This window comes from Molossus molossus, unplaced genomic scaffold (assembly GCF_014108415.1).
Source record: "Molossus molossus isolate mMolMol1 unplaced genomic scaffold, mMolMol1.p scaffold_m16_p_2, whole genome shotgun sequence".
NCBI lineage: Eukaryota > Metazoa > Chordata > Mammalia > Chiroptera > Molossidae > Molossus > Molossus molossus.
Genome location: NW_023425355.1, coordinates 11441144 through 11464696, shown reverse-complemented (window position 1 = coordinate 11464696; position 23553 = coordinate 11441144). Strand labels below are relative to the sequence as shown.

At 32.5% G+C, this 23553-nt stretch overlaps 1 non-coding gene across 1 annotated transcript; it reads left to right on the top strand.

Moving 5' to 3' along the window:
* The first annotated feature begins 12109 nt into the window (after window positions 1-12109).
* Window positions 12110-12216, top strand: LOC118636737. The gene has a single exon (XR_004960723.1). It is a non-coding gene; the product is annotated as a U6 spliceosomal RNA (small nuclear RNA).
* Window positions 12217-23553: the final 11337 nt, after the last annotated feature.

Below are 23553 nucleotides of genomic sequence, written 5' to 3'. Positions count from 1 at the left end.
TTTTTACTATTTTTAAATTAGAACAATATATTTGAATATGCTTTATTAGTTTTTAGATTATTATTTTAGAATGTTGCAAAAAAGCAATTAAAATAGCTTTCAAATTAAAGTTCATTTTGAGACTTGGTTATCAGTTATTGTCATAATTGAGAAATGATACTCAAATATATGCAAGTACAATAATTGCATCATGGACTACACTTAATCATGTAAGTAAATTTTCAATACCAAAATCATCTTGCCTTTGTTTTCATTGAGAAAAAGAAATATGGTTATTCAATTTTCATCTTCTGTGATCTCAATTAGGTATTCTTGCAAAACTAATTTGAAGATAATGCATTCTCATGCTTTTAACAAAGGCATTTAAAAACCACTGAAACTCTGTATTTGGAAGATTTAAAAACATTCTTCAGATCTCAGAGTATTTATAGCTATATACTTACAGAATTTTCAAAAAAAGAAAATGCTGAAAACATTTCCAAACATTTATTTTCACAATTTTTTCCCTATACAGATTTTTTTCTGGCAAATTTTTATTTATATTTTATTAACCCAAACATTCTCTTAGCTTCATATGTACATAATAATTATTGGATATGTATATACATTTCAAATGATCTCCAAGGTAAGTCTAGTTCCACCTATCACCATAAAATGTTATTTTAATATTACTGACTATATTATTTATGCTGTATATTACATTCCTTTAATGAATTTATCTTATAATTGGAACTCATTTTCTCTAAATTGGTATCATTTATTTCATCTTCCACTCAACTTATCTCTCATCTAGTAACCATCTCTTTATTTCCTGCATCTATAAGTTTATTTCCTTTTGGTTTTGTTTGTTCATTTTTTAAAAACTTCTACACATCAGTGAAACAATATATTTCTCTTTCTTGTGTAACTCATTTTACTTAGCATATACTCTAGATCCAGCCATGTTATTGCAAATAGCCACTTTTTAATTGTTTTTATAGCAAAGTAATATTACATTATACATATGTATAAAATGTATTATATCTCACACCGGGAGCCTTAGTTCTGTGCAAGTAGTGTATATTTCCTTAGAAAAAATCTCATGGGTTATTTTGCCCACAAGGGAATACCAAATTGCCAATCACCTTAGAAGGTGCATGTGTGTGTGTGTGTGTGTGTGTGTGTGTGTGTGTGTGTGTGTGTGTTTATGGGATGGTGCTAAGTAGTGATGCTGCCTTGTTTTCAGTTCCATATCACTTCAAAGTTCCACATTTTTCTGGAGACTCTTTGGTGTTTCTCTGGAAAGATTGGATGCCATCTCCACAATTATCACATACTCTGTTCTACTTTGCTTGTCAATATGCTCTCATTAACTTGTAATTCCATTTCCTCTATCTCTTATAGAATTATTTCCTTTGTATATTTTTACTTCCTATTATTCTATAGATGTTTGTGGGAATATTACAATAAAATATACTTAGTCTATTATGTTGATATAGAAACATAATGAAATTCTTGAGTTTTTCAAGTGCTAGAGTATTTTAGAAAATGAAGGGATAAGAAGTGGTATTCTAGAGTGAAACTGTCTGGACTCTATTATACACTTCTTAAACAGATGTAAAGAAAGATCTGTAAAAGAGAAAAAAATAGAGGCTTTAAAATGTGAATTACACAAGTCTAAAATTCTTCTATTGGCAGAGTTTAAAATGGAAAAGAGATAATCTGGAAAGAATATACACTGAGTATTTTTTTTCTCCTGTGACAAATGGAAAATTATGAGCTGAAGCTTTTATTTATTCTGTTATGAAACTGTATTACTGTTTTAAGTTTATATAATTGAGAACAAGTGTCATTTTAATATATTAAAAGATCATGCTTCTGTACTTACTTTACATAAATCTTTACTGTAAAAGAACTGAACTTTGACCATCTGTAAATAGTTAGAAAGCATTTTTTTGAAAGTTGAAAATCATGTACCTCCTGTGATGAGGATTGCCTTAGTGGAATTAGCTATAACAAGATCACAAAGTTTTATTACAAGGAACAAATTACACAACACAGAAATTGTCTCATCATGTAGTAGCAGTTATGATAATTATATCTTTTATTTTGGTTTCAAAGAATATAGATGTTTAGTATAGAATAAGCCATTTCTAGATTTAATGCTATCTCATTCAGTTTTTGATTCAATATGTTTAGAGCACCTACGAAATCTCAGACATGTGAATGTGTATCATTTAAAAAGTGGTAAGCAATGAAGGTCACATAACTCATGAAGTCTGTGGAGCGGTCAGAAAACAATTTTAAAAATGTAAATAAGCACATAAAATGATAAATTATGATAAAATTGAACCAGAAAAATAATATTGTATTGGATTAGAGAATAAGAAAATAATGGTATTTTAGATGGGATAAAGAAAGAAGACCTGCCCTGGCTGGTTTGGCTCAGTGGTTAGAGCATCGGCCTGCGGTCCAGAGAGACCCAGGTTCAGTTCCAGCTAAGGGCACGTACCTCAGTTGCAGTTTGTCCCCAGCCCTGGTTAGGTTATGCAGGTGGCAACCACTCGATGTGTCCCTTTAACATCGATGTTTCTTTCTCTCTCTTTCTCCCTCTCTCCCACTACATCTGAACAAAAAAATGTCCTCAGGTGAGGATAATAAATAAATAAAGAAAGAAAGAAATAAAGAAAGAAAGAAAACCTTTTTGAGGTGACATATAAGGTAAAATCTGAAGGATTAGAAGGTACTAAACACAGAAAATGTAGTGAAAATATAGAAGTGTATTCCTGGCAAAAGTAATAGCAAGAGTGCTATCTTGAGATTAAAACCCTTGAACCATTTATAAATAATTTGTATTGTACTAAGATTGTGTGCTTATGGGTGAAATACAGCAATGGAGCTTAAATGTACGATTTCTGACTTTAAACAGTTGATGTTAAAATCACAAATTTACTGGCCCAGCCTTTGTTACTCAGTGGATTCAGCTGAGAGGTCCAGGCTTGATTACTGGTCAGGGCCCATGCCTGGATTTCTAGATCAATTCTCAGTAGGGGCCATGAAGGAGGCAACCAATAGATGTTTCTCTCTGACATGGATGTTTCTATTTCTCTCTCTAAAAAAAAATCAATAAAATCATACTTTAAAAAATTACAAATTTACTATTTTGCCTAAATTGTCACAATAGATTTAAGACTACCTGGACAAGCAACTTAATATCTGAACCATGCATATAATAAGAACTTAATGAATTGCAGTTATGAATATTGTTTTATGCTAATTTTATTAATATAACTGACATATAATAATGTGTATCTTTAAGATGTACAAAGTTTTATTTAATACATGTATAAATTGCAATATAATTACAACTGTGGTGTAAGCTTTCTACATTTCCTATTAGACTATGAACAATCTGAGTCCATAAACTATATATTAATAATTATTGTGACTCGAGAAACTAACAAGTGTTTTTACACATGGTAGGCTATAGTCCATGTTTGTTTAATAGATTAAAAATGAAAGATATTGGAGTCATTGGTTTATTTAGGTATATGTAAAATACATAACTTAGTGTTTGGATGGTTACTTTTTGGAACCGTCCAACTACATTGTACACCCATACAGCTACATGGCAATATGTGATTACTATCTATTAGCCTTAACTGTGTACACCTTAAAGCCAGTTGATGGTAACATATGTAAAATGTTCATTTCATCATGTTGCCAACTAACTTTTATATTTAACTAGATCACAAAAATCATTAGATATATTAACTATAGAACATTTATTTTATATGTGAAGTCATATTCAAATTTAACAATGATCTATGACATAAGTCATGTTATATCACTGGTTTGTAGAAGCATAAAAAAGATAAATAACTGGAGCCCAAGATCACACTATTAATAAATGATAGATTCAGGTCTTGAACTAGACAGGCAGCCTGTCGACCAATCTCTTTTAACCCCCATGTTATAACTTAAGAGAATCACAGCTGGCTCAGGTCCCTTCTGAGAAGAAAATTGAAAGGAGGGTAGATAATGCCTTTCTTCCCCTTTTAAATGATGATCTTAACACCAAGAAATAGAAGCATAAAAATATTATCTGGTAAATAGAAAGCCAGGTCCTGGACAGGCAGTTCAGTTGGTGAGAGTGTGGTTCTGATACACCAAGTTTGAGTGATACCTCGGTTCTCGAACATAATTCGTTCCAGGAGGACGGTCGAGAACCAAATTGTTCGAGAACCGAAGCAATGAAACCCAATAGGAAATAATGGAAACTGGATTAATTCGTTCCAAGCCCCAGAAAATGCCTATTTACTGGCCTAATTTGTATATAATATGTAGAAAAACATAAGTCTCAACAAGAAATAAAAGTGTACAGTATGTCTAAGGGTTAAATTCAGTGTAAAGCGTGACTCTCTCCACAAAGCGTGACTCTCTCTCTGCACTCACACTGATGACGCAAGCAAGGCGCGCTGGGCCGAATGAACACCATTCGGCTCAACTCGGCTCATCTCGGAAGTTCGAGTTCCAAATATTTGTTCGGATTCCAAGACAAAAGTTTCTCGAATCTCCTGGTTGAATACCGATTTGGTCGAAATCCGAGGCGTTCGAGAACCGAGGTATCACTGTATTTGATATCCTATTGGGGCACATACAAGAATCAATCAATGACTCAGCCAGTATGGCTCAGTGGTTGAGTGTAAATCCATGCACCAAGAGGTGGATTCCTGATCCAGGCAGGTACCCAGGTTGTGAGCCAAATCCTCAGTCAGGGGCAAGCAGGAGGCGGCTGATCTATGTTCTCTCTAATCGATGTTTATCTCTCTATTGCCTTCTCCCTGCCTTTCTCTCTAAAATCAATAAAGACAAAAAATTTCAAAAAAGAATCAACCAATGAAGGCATAAATTACTGGTACAACAAATCTTGGTTTCTCTCTCTCTCTCTCTCTCCGTTCCTCTCTGTCTCTAAAACCCAATAAATAAAAACAAGAAAAAAGAAAGCCAAATTAATCCAAAATCAAGTCCTTAAAGTAAAAGCATGCCTTGCTCTATTACAGTATATTTTTTGTTTCTATTTCATTTGAGATCATTTAGGCAGCATAGGACTTCCTTATTTATTTCACTGAACATTAGATCTCAGTAGCTTTGAATTAATGTAATATTATTCAACATTCATTGAATGCCAATAATAAAGTATGCATTCTAGAGAAATCGGGAAACAAATTCTTGTTCCAGTGCCTTAGACAATAAGTAAGTCTTTTGCCTGCTTTAGTGGAAAAACATAAGGCAAGAAGAAGGAAGTTAATTAAAGGGGAAAAAATAAACTAACAACCAAAAAAAAACACAAAATAAGCCCTTGTCTTGATTTACAGGGCTTGATATATGACAACCATGTAGTTGCTGACATTTGTCTTCAGTGCTCATTTTCTATTTTCCATTACCTAGCTTCTCTTTCTTTTTTTTCCACAAATATTTAGTAAATAAGAATCGTGCTTGCTGTCATGAAATACATGTATTTGTGCTAATCAAAATATATACTGAGTAAAGTGATATTTTATTTTTTACAGTTTTACTGATGGATAATTGACATGTCACTGTATCATTTTAAGTTGTGCAACATGATGATTTTGTTCACATATATTGTGAAATGATTACAACAAACTTAGTTAATATTTATCATGTCATATAGATACAATAAAAAATATCTGCGTGAATTCTCAGTATTTAAAACTTTCTTGTAAGTCATACAGCAATGTTAACTATAGTCATTATATTGTACTTTACATCCCTAGTATTTATCTATCTTATAACTGGAAGTTTGTACCTTTTCACCACCTTCCTCCAATTTTCCCTCCACCATCCCCTAACTCTTGTAATCAAAAATCTGATCTCTTCTTCTATAAGTTTGGTGTTGTTTTTGTTTTGTTTTGTTTTGTTTTGTCTGAATCCCACATACAAGTAAGATTAGACACTATTTATCTTTTTCTGTCTGACTTACTTCACTTACCATAAGTCTTCAAAGTCTAGCCATGTTGTCACAAATGGTAGAATTTCCTTATTTTTTTATAGTTAAATATTTCATCATATGTATATTATTTGTAATTCTAATATATTGTTTATAAATTATTTATATTTATAGTATGCATATATATTTTAAATAGGAATATATATACACATACGTGTGTGTATATATATATGTATATATATATTACACATATACTATAAATATAAAAACATATTTTTCCATTCATTTATCAGTGGACACTTAGGTTGGTTTTTATGTATTGGCTTTTATAATTGATGCTGCTATAAACATGGGGGTAGGTTGCAGGTATCTTTTTGAGTTAGCTTTTCCTTTGAATATATTCCTACAATTGGAATTGTTGGATCATATAAAAGTTCTGTTTTTAATTTTTTGAAAACCTTCCTACTGTTTCTCAGTTGAAGCTGTACCAATTTACAATCCCACCAACAGTACACAAGAGTTCCCTTTTCTCCACATCAACACTTGCATTTAATGTTTGTCATTTTTATAATAGCTGCTATAACACGCATGAGGTGTTATCTCATTGTGGTTTTAATTGTAATTTTCTTAATGAGTAGTGATGTTAAGGATATTTTCCTATACCTGTACCCATTTGTATATTGCCTTTACAAAAATATCACTTCGGGTCCTTTGCCCATTTTTAAATAGGATTATTTATTTATTTATTTTTGCTATTGAGGCATATGTATTCTTTATATATTTTGAATATCAACCCCTAATTAGATATATGCAAATATTTTCTCATACTATAGATTGTATTTTCACTTTACTGATGATTTTTTTGCTATCCAAAGCTTTTTAAAAATTAAATTTACTAGGGTAATATTGCTAATAACGTTATACAAATTTCAAGTCTACATATATTGTATAATACGTCATCTGTATATTGGATTATGTGCATATCACCCAAAAGTCCAGTCTTTCTTTGTCATAATTTTAACCCCTTTACCGTGTTCATCCTCCTTACACCCCTACCCTGCTGGTAACCAACATACTATTGACTGTGTCTGAGTTGAAGTTTTACAGGTGAACTTGTTTATTTTTTATTTTGGTGCTTATGCTTTAGGTATGGTTTCCAAAAATGCATTACCAAGACCCATAGCAATGAGCCTTTTTTAATGTTTTCTTCTTAGTGATCAATGTCACTAATCATCAGAGAGATGCAAATTAAAACAACAATGAGGTATCACCTCACACCTGTCAGAATGGCCGCCATCAACAAATCATCAAACAACAAGTGCTGGTGAGGGTGTGGAGAAAAGGGGACTCTAGGACACTGCTGCTGGGAATGCAGACTGGTGCAGCTGCTTTGTAAAACAATATGGTGTTACCTCAAAAAATTAAAAATGGAATTGCTATTTGACCCAGTGATCCCACTTCTAGGAATATATCCTAAGAAGCCTGAGACACCAATCAGAAATAATATATGTATCCCTGTGTTCATAACAGCACTGTTTACAATTGTTAAGATCCGGAAACAGCCCAAGTGTCCATCAGTAGATGAGTGAATAAAAAAGCTGTGGTACATATACACCATGGAACAGAGTATAGCAGCTGTAGGAAAGAAAGTTCTTTTACCCTTTGAGACGACATAGAAGGACCTGGATAGTATTACGGTAAGCAAAATAAGGCACTCAGAGAAAGACAAATATCACATGATGTCACTTATTTGTGGAATGTAATGAATAAAATAAGGTGATGAACAAAATAGACCTAGAGACATAGAAATAGGGTTCAGACTGACAAACTTCACAGGAGGGGGCTTGGGGGAGGGAAGAGATAAACCAAAGAACTTATGCATATAAGCATAACCAATGGACATAGACAAAAATGCTGGGGGTGGGGCAGGAATGAGAGGAGGTTTTCAATGGGGAAAAAAGGAGAAACATCTGTAACAAAAATAAATTAAGTAAAAAAACCAACCTTTTGAAATAGAACAAACTAAACCCATAGATAGCATTAGAAAATAACTATTAAAAATCAGAGTAGAATGCAGTGAAATAGAGAATTAAAAAAATACAAATCAATGAAATCAGATGCTGGTTTTTATAAATATCAATGTGATTAAAAAAATTTGACTAGATTGACAAAGTAAAAGAATATTAGGTTACTAAAATAGAAAATTAATGAGAGTGCATTATTATCAACCTTATAGAAATAAACAAAAGTATAATAAGGCAATTCTATAGAGGATTAGATTAAAAGAAAGTAGATAACCTAGATGAAATCAACAAATTCCTTGAAAGGCACAAACTATTAAATCAGACAATAAAAATAGAAAATGTTCTTACACATATAAGAAGTAAAGACTCTGAATTTGTAATGAAAGGGTCCCTATAAAAATCTCAAGAACAGTTGGCTGCACTGCATAATTATACCAAACCTTTAAAGTACAATTAATAACAATACTTCACAATCTCTCTCTTAAAGTAGAAAAGTGAAGCACTCCCAATTATTCCATTAGGTTAATATTACCCTGATACCCATAGGCAGATGATACTTTATTGAAGTATACACTTGAAACTTCTACAATATTGTGAACTCATATCACCCCAACACATTCAATTAAAAAAAAAAAAAGGACATACATCTACACACATTTCTTCATGAATATAGATGCAAAAACCCTTAAATAATACATACAGTATGAATGTAGTGACATATAAAAATATCACATTCTATGACCAAATGGGATTTATTCTCTGGAATGCAAGGATGGATAAATATGTTAAATTCAATCAATATAATATTTCATATCAATTTAATAAAAGACAAAAAACAAACACATTTATGCTAATAGCTACAGAAAAGCATTTTACAGGATTCAACAACCTTTAATGATATAAACACTCAGTAATCTTGGAATAGAAGAAAACTTCCTCAACCTGATAAGGGCACCTGCAAAAATTCACAGCTATATAATAATGGTAAGAGACTGCATTCCCCTCTAGATCATAAACAAAACAAAAACATCTGTTTTCACTATTTCCATTTTACCTGCTACTAAAGGTGCTAACATTAACAATTAGTCAAAAAAATAAATAAAAAAAAAGTATATAGATGGTATAATATTACAGTATGGAGGAAATTCTGAGGAATCAACAAAAATTATTAGAGCTAATAAGCAAATTTAGTAAGTTTTTAACAAACAAAATCAACATACAAAAATAAATTTTATTTCTATGCACTAGCAACAAACACTCCTAATATAATAACACTTTTAGTTACAACAGCATAAAAAAGAATTAAGTATTTAGAAACAAATATAGACAAAGAAATGCATGACTTGAACACTGTCAGCTGCAAAACATTATTAAAAGACATTAAAGAAATCTTAAGAAAATGAAATATTTTCTGAGGAAAGAGTGGAAGTCTTAATACTTATTAGATGTTAATACTCCCCAAAATAATCTACAAGTTTAATGAGATCCCTGTCAAAATTCCAACTACGTTTCTCCAGTGATTGATAAGTTAACACTTAAATTATTACGTAAATTCAAAAGATCTAGAATAACAAAATAATCTTGAAGAAAAATAGTTGGAAGGCTTACACTTCCCAATCTCAATACTTACTACAATAGTACAGTAGTCAAAAAGAGTGTGATTATCTCATAAGAATAGACATAGAGACCAATGGAATAGAATTGAAAGTATGGAAGTAAATTCATGCATTATCATCAATTGAATATCAATGTGGGTGATAAAATATTTGATAAAAAGTATTTTCAACAAATGGTGATGGAAAAATTAGATTTCCATAGGCAAAAGAATGAAGTTAGACCTATATCTCATATCTCACACAAAAATGTCTAAACCTAAATATAAACAATTATTACAAAACAACTGGGATATAAATTTTCACAATCTTATTTTTGGTAGCAGTTTCTTAAATAAAATAGCAAAGGCAAGCACAATTGCTATAGGCTGACTTTTTGTATGTCCTCAAAATTTATATGTTGAAGCTCTAACCCCTAATATGATGGTATTTAAGGTGAGGTATTTGGGTGATAATTAGCTTTAGATTAGTCCCTGAGAATGGAATGAGATTAGAATCCTTATATGAATAGAAACATACTAGGGCTTTTTATCTCTCTCCCATCATTAAAGATACAATGAGAGGCAGCAGTCTATTACTCAAAAAGAGGGTTCTCACCAGGAACCAAATGTGTTGACACCTTGATCTTGAACTTCCTGGCCTGAAGAACTACAAGAAATAAATGCCTGTTGCTTAAGTTATCTACTCTGTGGTATTTTGTTATGGCAGCCAGAGTTGACTAAGACAGCAACCAAAAAATAAACATATAAATTGAACGTTGTCAACATTATAACCTTTTTGTGCTTCAAGACACCATCAAGAGAGTAAAAAGAAATTACACAGAATGGTAGAAAATATTTTCAATTCAATAGACCCACACTTTAGAATATAACATAATACTTAAAATTCAATGAGAAAAATGTAAGGTACAAACTTAAAATGTGGGCAAAGGGTCTGAATAGATATTTCTCTAAAGAAGATATAAAAATACCCAAAAAGCACATGAAAAGATGTTCAACATTATTAGTCATTAAGGATCTGCCAATAAAAATACAATAAGATAGCAATTCATACCCAATAGAATGGCAATAATAATTATATTATTATAATAAAATAACAACTGTTATGAAGGAATGGAGAAATTGGAACCTTTCTACATTGCTGGTGAGAATGTAAAAACTGTAGCTCCTGTGTAAATGTTTGGCAATTTTCAGTATGTGAAACATAGAGTTACTATATGGTCCAGTAACTCCACTCTTTGTTATATATCCAAGAGAACTGAAAACATATATCGACACATAAACTTGTGCACAAATGTTCATAAGAGCATTAAGTAGAGATATACAAAAAGTAGAGATAGCCTGGCCAGTGTGGCTCAGTGGTTGAGCATCGGCCCATGTACCAACAGGTCACCGGTTCGATTCCCTGTCAGGGCACATGCCCAGATTGTGGGCCAAATCCCCAGTGGGGGGCATACAGGAGGCAGCCAATCAATGTTTTCTCTCATTGATATTTCTATCTCTATCTCCCTCTCCCTTCCTCTCTCTCTAAAATTAATAAAGAAAAAAACATTTTAAAAACAAACAAACAAACAAAAAAAACCAAAACCCCACAAAAAATAAAGATATACCAATTGCCTATCAAACTGATAGATAAACAAAATACAGTCTAACTGTACAATGGAATATTATTCAGCACTAAAAAATAAATTAGTGGTACATATTACACCCTGCATGAATTTTGAAAACTTTAGGTTTAGTGAAAGAATATAGACTACATACTAATCAATAATTACTTTAAATGTAAATTGATTAAATGCTCCAATGAAAATACATAGGGTGACTAAATGGATAAAAAAAAACAAGACCCACATATATGCTGCCTACAAGAGACCCACCTCAGAAAGAAAGATACACACAGACTAGAAGTAAATGAATGAAAAATGATGTTTCATGCAAATGGAAAAAAAAAAAAAACCCTGGGGTAGCAATACTTATATCTGACAAAATAGACTTCAAAACAAAAGCTATAACAAGAGACAAAGGAAGACCCAGCAATTACACTTGTGGCTATTTATCCGAAGAAATCCAACACATTAATTTGAAAAACCATATGCATCACTCTGTCCTTTGCAATATTATTTGCAATAGACAAGATATGGAAACAACCTGCATTCATTGATAGACGAATGGATAAAGAAGATGTGGAATATGTATACAATAGCATAAAAATAATGAAATCTTGCCATTTGCAACAACATAGAAATTTCTAGAAAGTATTAAGCTAAGCAAAATAAGTCAGGCAGAGAAAGACAAATACCATTTGATTTCACTCATATGTGGAAATCCAAAACAAAATAAGTGAACAAACAAAACAAATAGAAACAAATTAATAGATACAGAGAACAAATTAATGGTTGCTAGATGAGAGTTAACTGAGGATATGGCTAAAAAAGATGAAGAGATTAAGAATTACAAGTTGTCAGTTATAAAATTAGTCACAGGATTATAAATTATGGCATAGGAAATATAATAAATAATATTATGCTCGCTTTGGCAGCACATATACTAAAATTGGAATGATACAGGGAAGATTAGCATGGCCCCTGCGCAAGGATGGCATACAAATTTATGAAGCCTTCCATATTTTTATCTCACTTATTTGCAGAATATAATGAACAAAACAAACTGATGAACAAAATAGACCCAGACACATAGAAGTAGGGTACAGACTGACAAACCTCACAAGAGGGGCAGGGAGGGAAGAGATAAACCACAGAACTTATATGCATGTGTGCATGAACAATGGACATGGACAACAAAGCTGGGGACAGGGTGGGGAGGGCGGAGCAGGATTCAGTGGGGGGAAAAGGAGAATCATCTGTAACAAAAATTAATAAATTAATTTTAAAAAATTAAAATAAAAATAAAACATAACTAAATTAAAAAAAAAGAATAGTGAAGAAGGATTTAAGTGTTGAATAGTATAGAAGAATCTAAGCATGTAAGAGTATAGAAGAAGATGAAAGTGGCTACAATCTAACTGAGAGCCAAATTTTGTAGTTGTCATCATTGTTTAGGTTCTAGGTGCATTTACACATATACATTTTAAATGATAATCAATAGATACATTAGTAGTCATGCTGTGCAATACTCGTTACTCATTTATAGCCAAGACACTTGATGTATTTTATGGTTTATAATTGTACATATATTATTTTGTTTGATATATATAACACCCAACTTATGACATGATCTGGTATCCTCTTATTTTATGGACAAGTAAGGTGAGATTTGAAGACATGAACTTGGCTTTTAACAATTATATGAGGCCTACCGAGTGAGCAACCAATTGTACTCGCACTATGACACTTTCTGACCAAAAACTAATATTGTTGTTTCAGAAAACATTATGTTAGGCTTTATAACCTCTTATATTTTAGTTTTTATTTTGGGTTGCTTTTATGTTATAACGAATTGGATTTTATCATTTTTGGATCATTCACATATGCATGCCCATATACATGTACACACATTAGTATGTAGCTAGTTTCACTGAAATAGTTCAAACTTATTAGAATGTATATGTTTAATTCTAAATATTTTATTTTAGTAAAAATAGCATAAGAAAGGATCAGTTTTAGCTTCCAAATATGTCAAGACTTATATATCTTAATATGTTCTCTAATTAAATGAGATATTATGAAAAAAAAAACAATGAATCACAGTTTAAAATCACACAGTAGATTTTATGGTATTTGAATTACATCTCAACTTTAAAAAACCTTTGTTATTCAACTTGCATATTTATATACAACCTAACTCTTGGGGGATAGTTGGAGGGCAAAATTTTGTATAACCTTTTGGAAATCTTGAGTAACAACTTCAGTTTGTAGCCTCTGCTCTTTATGGAGCCATTGGTAAGAGGAGCTGATATTTAAATATTCCCAAACCTCCCAGGGTTCTCAAATTTCCCATGACAAAAACCTAGAGTACTTACCTGAATTTAGAAAGTGCTCGTGTTAGGACCACACCATAAAAATGGTAACTAAATCCTTTATTTCCTATTCCCCAGGCAAGGAGAAGTCAAGTGGATTTTAAATGCTTGAGGCTAAGCAGGTCTTAATAGTCCTCCTGCAGTATGAGTTTCTTTTCTATAGAATGGAGTTGAATATTCACCCCTACATAATTCTATTGGGTGCTTTGCTCATGGCCAAAATCTCTGGAATGGAGACTTTGGAAGTACTCAGTGTTCAGGTACAATCTTTATTTTTTATTTGCTTTATGAGAGAGTGTGAAAAATTGAATCTTTTTAGAAATGTAAAATATATTTTAAATATTAGCTTTAATCAATTATTTGGAAAGCTTGAACGTTTAGGCTACTTATATGAAGCTCTGGTTGGATGTTCCATGCATAATATTATAGCAAAGAAACAAGTAAAAACTCTATTGTTTATTATGCCACTACTGATTTATATTAGAATATGTACTGTGTGACTATGTATCAAACAGTGGAAGAAAGGCTATTTCTCCAGAGTTAATTGCATTGTGTCAAAATCAGAAAATAATTTTTTGTGGATTCTGATGTTATGGTGAATGTTTCCAAAGAAATATACATTTATTAAATTAAATATTAAATTAAAAATTTTATAATAAAAATTATGGGTTTATTAAAATATGTTTTTATTGATTTTTTTAGAGAGAGAGGAAGGGAGAAAGAAACATCCATGTGAGAGAAAAACATCCATCAGCTACCTCCTGCACGCCCCATACTGGGGATCGAGCCCAAAACCCGGGCATGTACCCTGACCGGGAATCCAACCAGGACCTCTCATTCCATGCGACAACGCTCAATCCACTGAGCCACACCAACCAGGCAAAAATGTATAAGTTTTAAACTGTATACTATTCTGGGTAGTGGGATGAAATCTCAAAACTCTCCAGTTCTGTTCCACCAGAGTCATGATTCTTCCCTTTATCCAATGTATTCATGCTGAATAGGCATTAGTCACTTAGTACCCTTCTGAGTTATCAGATCTCTCATCAAAGAGAGAGAGACCACTATGTTCACATAAGTTTTATTATAGCATGTTCTTATAATTTTTTATTATTAGTTATTATGACTGATCTCTTGTTATCTTATGTTATTTATTTTAATTACATTTATTGGGTTGAAATTGGTTAATAAAATTATATAGGATTTGAATGCACAGTTCTATGATATATTATTTGTGCAGAGGGAAGGGGTGGGGGTAGTAAAAGGGAAAAAGGGGTTAAATTTATGGTGACAAAGTTTTGACATTGGGTGATAGTGCCTAATTTATGAAATTTTATCATATGTATGTAGGTATGTATGTATGTACAAGCACATGTATTTTCATTTCCTTTGTTGCATTTTGAAGATATTGATTTTTTTATTGAAGTTTTTTGGCAACCCTGTGTCAAGGAAATCTATAGGCACCATTTTCAAATAGGCTGAAAGGATAATTAGCTTTTTTGGGCAATAAAGTATTTTTAATTAATGTATGTACATTGTCTTTTTTAGACATAATATTACTGTCTACTTAATGGAATAAAATATAGAGTAAGTATAACTTTTATATGCACCAGGAAACCAAAATATTTGAGTGACTTGTTTCATTGTGTTGCAATGGTCTTGAACCCAACTCCAAATATCTCCAAGGCATGATAGTTTAGAAAAAAATATATATAGTATACATAGCTTTTGGTACTATGCTAGGTTTCAAGCATTCACTGGTGGTCTTAAAATGCATCTTCCATGCATAGGGGGACACTACTATGATTACTATTATTGGCTTCTTACTATGTACCAAGGTCTATTCTAAATTGTTTAGATGTTTTAATTTGTTAACCCTTACAGCAAACTCATTACCATCTTAGGTAGGCACTACTGCTGTCATTTCTTTTCAGAAATGAGGCAATTAAGTTTGAAAGAACCTAATTAATTTCCTGAGAGTCAAATATCTAATGTGTTAACATCAGGATTTTAGCTCTGGCAGTCTGGCTCCAGAGCATGAGCTCTTAATCACCATGCTTTACTGCATCCCTAAATATGATTTAAGGGGGGTGTGTGTATGTGTGTGTGTGTGTGTGTGTGTGTGTGTGTGTGTGTGTGTGTGTAGGATGAGAAGGGGAGTAATAATGAGGTGGGATGGTACTGTGCCATTTTAAGAGGGGTATAAATCAAATTTTTACTTCCCAAGATATTTCTTGTTATTCATTATTAAGTAGAATATTAAAATATCAGTAATTGAAAATTAACAACATACTTGCTACTAATAAGGCACGGTACTTGTATATTAAAATTATTTATTGGCTTTCTTATTTCATACCTGTATGCACTTTAAATATATTAAAATTCTAATTTATTTTATTTTTTAATCACCCTTTTCAGGTGACTTCAAATTGTATTCACTCAGTAAATATATCAAACTGCATTGTTTATTTGGATGAGAAAACAATTATCTTATTTTTAGATTAAAAATGCAAATATCATAGACCCCATAGACTTATTTTTTGTGAGCTTTTTGAGGGGTGGAAGGAGATGTACTGTATGACCTCAAGTTTTAGTTTCTAGTCTAGTATTTGGGAGCTTTTGAAAAGAAAATTAAAAGTATAAGATAATGCCAACAATTTCTTGAGCTTATACTATGTTCTAGGTGCTCTTATAAACTTTTAAACATATATTAATTCAGTTTATTATAACAGCAACACCATGAGACAAGTGTTATTATTGTTCCCATTTTACATAGGAGGAAACTGAGCCTCAGGTGTTAGGTTCTTAAGTTTCAGAGTCAGAACGCAAGCTCACGCACATATTCACTACACTACAATGGTCTCAAGTTAAGAAATGGAAAAGGTATAAAACTTTTTTTTTCCTTTTTCTATTTTATGAGCTGTAAGTTAAACATGCCATTTGAACCAAGGGCCATTATGAATAGCTAAAAATAATCTGTTTTTCAGACTGAATGTGGAGCACTTTGGATTTTGTCCCTAACGTGATATATGGGCTGTTGGTATTAGAGCACCATTGTGTTGCTTCTATCAGAAAGTAAAAACAAGGATTTCTCTTTCATTGAATCTTAGGAATAAATAATATTAATTTCATTACTAAATATTAATTTTAGCAAACAGTTTAGAGAATAAAGAAATGTCTATAACAACACAAAACTTAAATTTGAAAGGTGCAAGTTCATTGACTAGTCTATAAAACCGTTTTCTAAAGTGCAAGTTAACTTAAATTATCTTGTTTTATTATTTTTGATGTGTAAAAATTCAGAAAAAATAAAACTAAGAAGAAAACTATTTTAGAAAGTTGAAAGACAAAAGTAGTTGAGGAAAAAAAATAAAAGGTATTACAAAATAGCTGTACTGTAGATATCGTGAACATAGGAACAAATAAGGCCTGATTAGTGTGTACAAGTTTATAAAAAGGAAGAGGCCAATTTTATATTGTATTTAGTAGATAATTTTCATTCTTAACATCTGATGAACAAATATTTCACATTCTAGGACTTGCCTCAAAAATAGACTATAATTTTTAAATTGTGTGTGCCTATTGTTATTGTTCATATGGGTCTGAGCCATGTACATTATTTAATAATTTCATATTAATTAGAGAAATATTTTGACATTCATGTTTGATTCTTGTTCAATATGGTGGGAGAGTATATAGTTGTGATCCAAGCTCAAATCTCTTAACAATTTTCCTTTAATCTTTGGTTTTATTCTGTAGCTCAGTAAATGTTCCACTTATACACATCACAACTAAATTCACCAGAAGTCCTTGCTTAGTTTTAGAATCCATCCACGTAGATTATCCTAGATCTTTTTATAAAGTGTGTAACATTTAGAATAGTAAAGAAATCTGTTTATGTTTAACATATACTTGTTTTGTGAAATGTTAATACCTCTCTTATACTATTTTAGCTTAGTGGCAGGATGGTCTAGGCCCTTTTATGACCCAGATGTTGAATATTGTAACGATAGCTGGGGAGAAAATAATTGTAAATAGATAGGGTAGGCACGGTACCAGCATGGGACTCCACTAAGTAAAAGGCAACACCGTAGGAGTGTTTTCACAGCAAATCAAGAAATTATTTTTGAAGAAGACAGCTTCAAAAAGGAAACAACTCATAAATAAAGAGAAGAGAGACCAGTTCATGAACAAAGACAAAGAGATTGAAGAGAATAGCTAGCTCGAAAATAAATAAATTACCTTTAAAAACAAACAACAAAGGACAACAAAAAATAAGAAATGCTGGATAAGTCATTATATGATTAAGTAAGGACAGATCAATATGTTTAAGCATGTAGGTGCTGTCATTTGTGAGCTACAGAGGAGTTCAGTTCAGGTTTTTGAAATTTTCTTCTCTCTCTGCATGGTGATGTTTTGACTATTTAAATCTCTTTTTAAAAACAAACAACTAATTTTTTAATAAGTCTTTCTTACCATTAGAGTAGGCAGCTAGAAAGATATGAGCTGGGAAAGACAGTTGGAACTTGGAGGTGATACGTGTGAGATGTGACAAACCAAAAATAAACAATGGAGGCAACAGACCCACATGTGAGGAGAGAAGATTTAAAACCACTTCAGGATGTGGTATCACCGATGGCATAGCAACTAGGGCAGCCTTGCAGCTTCAAGATATACATGATTTGGAGACATGAGGAAGGGGAAGATTTGTTGTTTGCCTATGGGGAATTCCAGCCTAGGAGTGTAAATCCTCTGAACTCCCAATAAATGGGGCACTTGATTTGGTTTCAGCCGCCTGAGGTACCTGCTCAGGTTATATCTGAGTGTATTTCTTTTTCTGAAAATCTATTATTGCCTGTTTTGCTGCTATTTATTGTCTCTTGTTTGAATTCATTCCTACAAGCACGACAAGAACTGAGGGTGCAGAGTACTGTGTCTGAACATAAGTTATCTCTGGCCAGAGACCACCTTGACCACCACTGCCATTACTATATTCAGGAAAACCATATCGGTGTATAGTCTGAAAGCCCAGTTTTCTAGGATCAATTGCGTTGTGTCAAATTTCCTGAACTGGGTAAGAAGTTTCTAAGTACCTCATGAACTTGGAGATAAGCTTGCTTTCTTGAAGACAGGAGTTGTAACACTTACAATGAATGTGATTAGCCATCTTCAGAAGATTATCATCATTAACCTTACAGGATGCTATGTAATTAAGGTTCTTAACAGATAGTGTGTCTCCTATAATCAAGGTAATTCGTTTGCTGTTTCCTCAGGACTAGAATGTAACTAAAGTTGTATCTTATTCAGTACTTTTGTACTACGAAGAAAGAATGTATTATCACAGTTGAACTGGTTTGGAAAAGTCTACCCAAAAGAGGTAAAATGAAAAAGAATTTACCCTTGTTTAATTTTTCTTTCAGTTTTATTGAATTATAATTGACATAGAACACTATATGTTTAAGGTGTACAACATAATGGCTTCATTGATGCACAACTACCAAATGGTTAATACATACCTTTAGTTAACATCCATCATCTCATATAGTTACAAAAAAAGAAAGAAATTATTTTTTGTTTGTGACGAGAATTTTTGGTATGCACTGTGATAGTATGATGCAATGAAGAGAGGCACTGCATCTGGTGGACATGAGTGAATGTCACTAGACATGTCTCTCATATTATAGATCAATGATAAGTCATCAGTTTATACTGTGACCCAGATTTCATGTCCTTTGATGCTTGGTATTTTATACTTTTGTTAACAAGTTTCAAAACTACCTAATTCACTTTACCAAGTGCTTGCTGTCATACACATTTTGTTTTCACCACTCAAATAAAGTTTATCCCATTACAAATTAAAACTTGGCACTCCGGTATATACACTTACCTCTTCTGAAAATAGTGTGAGACTCTTACTAAGAGATAGTCATTTCTGAGAATATGGACAAAAAGGAGAGTCTGGAACTGTATATAGTGAAACCTCAGTTCTCAAACTTTGTTCTGGAAGCCTGTTAAAAAAAAGAAGCATTTTTTTTCATTAGAAATATAATGTTCAATCTACAAATAAACACTTTAAAAACAAATAGGGCATGACATATAAATGAAAATTTAACAAAAAGTAAATAAAATTTATAGTAAAAAATAAAAATTTAATAATAATAATGAACAGCAACAAAAGCAAAAAACAATGAAAATATTCACAACACAATTTTCTGAGGTGTTAACAGTGGTAAACTGACTCATACTCATGGATTCTCTCCATTGTTTGTTCAAGAGATGTGTGACTGATCATACAGGTATCAGCATGAAAGGGTTGTTGAGTTGAGAAGTGAATTGTTCTAGATGGGAGACATTCAAAAACCAAGGTTTGACTGTATTTTGTATGGTATTCCAAACGACTAATAACAGATAGAATGAAAAGTATATTTGCTCAAACTTAATACAGGCTTACTTTTTGCTAATCTATGTATTCAAATTGGATGTTCCTTTTTGGTAGGATTCTATCCTCCAGGTGGTAGTCTATGAACATATTTGTTTTTTTCTCCTAGCTTGTGGATGCTTGGTACTCTACAGGATGCAGCTATCTACATTTAATTGAAAAAAACAAAAACAAAATTGAGGCAGAATTTACACTCTTTACTTATAAACCTTACCAGAAAATTGTACAACTTCTTATTTCATTGAATAGTAACTCAGCACATGACCATATTTAATAGCAAAGCAAGCTGAGACAATCTGTGTACTCAGAAGAGTATGTGGTTTTAGTAACTGACTAGTAGTTTCTTTCAATTACTGTAAAGATCTGGGTGACTCAGTACCTTGATGACAGCACCAAAGAACTCTAGCCCAAGATGCTAGCCAACTGCATTATTAGATATCTATTTTTCACTTTTAACTACACTACTAAAGAATAATTTATTACTTAATGGTAATAACTGAAGATAAGATCAAAGTAGAAGAATTGAAATCTGATATTGAGCACTGTCATCATTCCAGTCCCTCATTAGTAATTACTGCATTGTAGTAGATACCTAACACAACTGGGAGAATGTGACTTTGATCTCAAGTCTTAGGATTCATTGAGAATATGGGCAAATAATAGAAATGTATAGAACTATGAGAAAGAATTGAAATCCCTAAGTTATTTTGTACCCATTTTTCTATATAGATTCTTGACATTACTGAAGACTTAAATAGTTTGTCAACTTATTTTCATAGTAGTTTTATTGTTTGGAAAGAGGGAAGAAAAACTTATGAAAATGGACATAGACCACTCCATGGCGAGTAACTATATGTTAGCTATAGCCTGAAAAATAGTGAACACTAATCTGTCACTGGCTTCATTCTTCCACTCTACACCCTGTGATTACTTGTCTCTCCAGTAGTCTTTCAGTTTTGCATTATTTTCAATTCATTCTGATGATATATAAAATCCAACCTTAACATGAATTTAACTTGCAAAATCAAAATCATAAGAGAAACTTTCTCTACAGTAAAAGAGAAAATATGGAAAAGAAACATGGAGATCAAGCTCAGTTCTGTTTAGTATCAGGTCAAGTTTCATGTAATAAAGACAAGTAGATTATTTATAATTCATTGTGGCATTAAAACAAATACTTTTTTAAGTACCATATTCACTGCCTTAAACATTTTTTTATCTCCAATGTTGTCAGGTATTAAAATGTTTATTGTGTCTTATGAATTCATTGTTGTGCATTTTTAAAACCCTGGAAAACAACAGATAAGTAGAATAATGATCCACTATAACACATGCTAATAATTGTAATTAATTGAATGCAATTAATTAATGAGCATTGTAATGCATTAACATAGCTGTATGTATATGGTGACACCACTGAATACTGTGTATGCCAGACAGAATTATGGTAAACATATGAACATTAAATGTTTTCATGCTTATGATCTCAATTAATGTTCCATATTCCATATTTCTTTAAATTCATTTCTTAGCTTTATGAAAAATGTACATTGGAGAAGCTTTGGAAGAAGAAAATAACTGCAGAAAATTATGCACTAGTATTTGTATATGCCATAGAGAAGATACCATAAACTCATTGGGTCTTAAAAGAATAAAATGCATGATTAGCATGAAAGAATCTTCATTACTCAAAATGTCAACACACACATACATTGAAAGGTGTCCATGTCATGTATCCAAATGAATTTATTTCTGAAGCTATTCACAGAGAAAAACACCTCTGATCTTTCAGTCTGTCCCATTTTTTCATGACTGTGGTCCTATTTTGTTTATCAGTTTATTTTGTTCATTAGACTGACAAATCTTTGAGGGAAGGTAGGAGGGAGTGCTGTAAGAGTTTAGTCAAATAACTTATATGCAGCCCTGGTCAGTTTGGATCAGTGGTTACAGCATTGGCCTGCGGACCAATGAGTCATGGGTTCGATTCCAATCAAGGACACATACCTCAATTACTGTTCAGCCCTGGCATTGGTCAGGGTCGTGCAGGAGGCAATCAGTCGATGTGTCCCCCTCACATCATTGTTTCTCTCTCCCTTTTCCTCCCTCCCTGCCATTCTATCTGAAGATAAATGAAAAAGATATCCTCAGGTGAGGATTAAAAAAAAAGAACTTATATACATATATGCATAGCCCATGGACACAGACAATAGGCAGATGAAGGCCTGGGATGGGGTGAGGGATTGGTGGAGGAGGGAAAATGGGGAAAAATGGGGTACATCTGTAATACTCTCAAAAATAAAATACATTAAACCCTGGCCGGTTTGGCTCAGCAGTTAGAGCATTGACCTGCGGTCCAGAGAGGCCTGGGTTCGGTTCCCGCTAAGGGCACGTACCTCGGTTGCGGTCTGTCCCCGGCCCTGGATGAGTCGTGCGGGTTGCAACCACTTGATGTGTCCCTTTCACATCGTTGTTTCTCTCTCTCTCTCCCTCCTACTCTATCTGAACAAAATATGAAATAATGCCCTCGGGTGAGGATTAAAAAATATAAAAATAAAAAAAAAATACATTAAAAAAAAAAGCACACATTCTGTGAGAGAGCCGCATTATTTTCAATTTCCTTGATTGTAACAAGTCATAATCTTTTGAGGATGAAATTGATTTTCATTTAAAATGCTATAAAAAACCGCCCTGGCTGGTTTGGCTCAGTAGTTAGAGCGCTGTCCCTTGGACCAGAGAGACCCGGGTTTGGTTCCCGCTAAGGGCATGTACCTTGGCTGCAGTTTGTCCCCAGCCCTGGTTGGGGTCCTGTGGATGGCAACCAGTTGATGTGTCTCTCTCACATTGATGTCTCTCTATCTCTTCCTCCCTCCCACTCTATCTGAAGATAAATGCAAAAATGTACTCAGGTGAGAATAAAAACAACAACAAATAAAATACTATAAAAAACCTGAAGAAGATAACTACAGTCCCGAATAAGTTGTCTAATACATTTTTAGGCTAACAAATGAAGTTTTCAAATACAGTAATATGGTTAACTTATAGTGTAGTTAATATTTATCCAATAAACATTTTACTGAGTGTGTGATATATATGACATACTTTGTTTCAGATGCTAGAGAGAATTGTTCTTAATGGATGTGCAATAAAATTAATTGAGAAGATTTTAAAATACTGAGTGCTGTTCCTATAAATGATTAATCTGAGGTGAGGTCTACATATCGATGTAAAATTTTTAAAAATAATCTCAGGTGATTGTGATGTGCACCATATTTATAAATAAAAGAGGTTAAAACTCTAGAGATAAGTAAAACAAATAGCAGAATACAACTTAGGGAAAATTGCTTCTGACTCCCAATTCTAATGAGCTTCCTTATGAGGTCACAATCTGTGGAGCAAGATTAAAGAATGAAAGTAAAGTACCGTTTACTGAGTGTTTACTCTGTACCAAGCATTTTACTTGAGTCTCTGTATGTTATCCAGTATTTAATCCTCACAACAATTATATGAAGTATATAATTGCTATGGTCTGAATGTTTGTGTGCTCAAAATTCA